Raw genomic sequence first — 2547 nt, 5'->3', positions numbered from 1 at the left:
AAAACAACATATGCTATAAAAAAATGTAACATTTAGCTATGGTTAAAAACAAAATAGTCGTAGCAAATATTCATTGACCAGAGCTATGCAGCAGTTGTTGGCCGTGGTATCTGCGAGGGTAGCTAAAATATTTAGCAGTGGCAAAAAACTTTTTCTTGGTGGAAAATCTATATTTTTGCATCGATTTTATTTAAACGTGGTCAATAAAAATTATTTACCGCGATTTTTAGTCCGTAGCGATTAAAATTATAGCCAATAGTCATTTTTTTTTTTCAATTAATAAAACAATTAATGTTTTGCTTTTACAATGTTGTATTAATTACTTTTGATTAATAATGAATTATCACTAGTTAACCACAAATGATTATCAAAGTCAATTTCTGTCTATATATGTTCAGACGTCTAATTGGGTAGCTAAGCGTCACAAGGACAATTCAACTTCTTGTCAAATAATTATATATAGTAGCATTGGCATATGACCATTAATAATTAGTCTAATTGGAAAAAAATAAATTATGAAAGTAATTAATACTATTAAACTAATTAATCAGAGGGTGACTGACTGAGTTCAATAATCGAAGAATTAAGATAAGGATTTGAACCTCTCTGAGGTTATAAAATAAGTGGCTGTTGGCAATTAACAATTAATCCAACTCATCTTATAGAATAATTTGATAATTCAAACAAATAATTGTTCTTTCTTGAAGACTTATCTTACGGATAATCCTAGATTTGATTGGTGTTCAAGAGTCTTTAGACAACATCAGTCAGTGTTGCTTTCATCATTTTGTCCTTAATTAGACATCGATTAAACTAATCGTGGTCGTGCTTATCGTTACAATGTATAATTATTAGTTTTATTAGATAAAAAATGCAAAACTATCAACATTTAAAATTAAAATTATCACTAAATATAGTTAGTGACATATTTGTAGTTATAAAATTTACTTATATAAATTGGTATATGCATATATTACATATAGGAAAAAAAAGAATAATTTTATAGCATAAAATAATAAATAAAGTGGAGAAGACAATATTTTTTTTAACTATATGCTTTTATTTTGTAAGAATAATATATTTATTTATAAAGTACCTATTAAGTTTTAGTTTATATAAATTTATTTTATTATTATAACATAAGAATTTTATTGAAATAACACGAATAACGTTCAACACACGTAACTAATAATATCAAATAGAGATAACTAACACACAAGTTATGTCTTTTTCACCAAGTATATGAATTTAGACTTTAATTCAACAGAAGTACAACTAAGCACAACATACAACCAATCCCAAACATCATCAACTCCAAACACAACTTGTGTTGACGCTTCAGTCTTCCACCACACTGCTGCATATGTTGAAAATTAACAACAAAAATCAGTTCATATTCCCAAAACCCACAATGTCAAGTTTCTATCTTTCCTTTTGGGAAAATTAAAATTTTGGTCCCGTAAATATATAAAAAGGGGTCCTTCAGAGATAATTATGGTCGAAAATTCATAAATTGATTCGAAAACCCCAAATTAGCACGTTATGTGCACAACACATGCACTTTTCTATTCAGGTTATGCTTTTCTGCCAAAATTGTTTTCGATTGAAAATTTTTATAATTGCAATATCAAATTACCAAAATCAATTTCAACACGATCAAAATTGCTACCCTAGTACTAAAATTGCAAGTGTGTGTGTGTGTGTGCGGGAGAGAAAGAGAGGGGTTTACTTGCAATGACTACATGACATTAGTCAAAAATGATATTAGCTCTTGGAGAAGCTCTCCAATATTCAAGTATCTGATGGATCTTCAAGTCTGCATCAATGTCGTCCAGAAGAGGGTTCATCTCAATCCTCATTATATGTAAATGAGGTGTTCTAGCCAGCAAATGCCTCACAAGCGCCATTTCTGTCACATTTCCTCCAAAATTCTCTATTCTAACATCGTTTAAGCCACCAAAATCTCCCACACCATAATCTGCTGCACATCCCCCATTCCCCCGGTTAATAATTCTTCCTTGTGGCATCTGGCATAACAAACTACAGTAAATACAAGAGTAGTTTTATAATAAAACAACCAGATATGACCATACAGAATCAATCACATGATAAGTGTATTATACTTATGAGTGCTGAAATATCATCTCTTCTTACCACAAAATCAATAGAGAGCACGGAGAGTATTGGGCATTTGGAAACAAGCAAAATCAATGTTCTAACGTGCCTTGCGACTGGCCATACCCTGACGTTCAGCGTCAGCAAGTAATTGTATCTAACAGAAGCTAGTCGCCTCGGTAGATCAGGAACCATAGAAAGATACTGAAGCAAATGCAAGAAACTATGTATAAGTACTTATACCATAGTGCACGCTAAAAATTTACGCACGCATGATTCTATTACAAAGAAAACCAATGTAAATTACCTGAATGAGCCAACGTCCTGTAGTGATATAACTTGTCCCAAGAAGCTCTCGAGTGAGTTTAACAACAGTTTGACTCAACTCGTCAGGGCTTCCTCTACACATGAGAGAATCATCACCATCAACCA

General features: G+C 31.6%; 1 long non-coding RNA gene across 1 annotated transcript; it reads right to left on the bottom strand.

Moving 5' to 3' along the window:
• Positions 1-1285: 1285 nt before the first annotated feature.
• LOC105179825 lies at positions 1286-2257 on the bottom strand. The gene is made up of 3 exons (XR_849491.2): positions 2155-2257; positions 1730-2027; positions 1286-1357 (listed from the first exon to the last, which is right to left on the bottom strand). It is a non-coding gene; the product is annotated as an uncharacterized LOC105179825 (long non-coding RNA).
• Positions 2258-2547: the final 290 nt, after the last annotated feature.

Source organism: Sesamum indicum, unplaced genomic scaffold (genome assembly GCF_000512975.1).
Source record: "Sesamum indicum cultivar Zhongzhi No. 13 unplaced genomic scaffold, S_indicum_v1.0 scaffold00425, whole genome shotgun sequence".
In the NCBI taxonomy this organism is placed as follows: domain Eukaryota; kingdom Viridiplantae; phylum Streptophyta; class Magnoliopsida; order Lamiales; family Pedaliaceae; genus Sesamum; species Sesamum indicum.
Note: the sequence above shows the minus strand (reverse complement) of the source record. Positions and strands in the feature narration are given on the sequence as shown.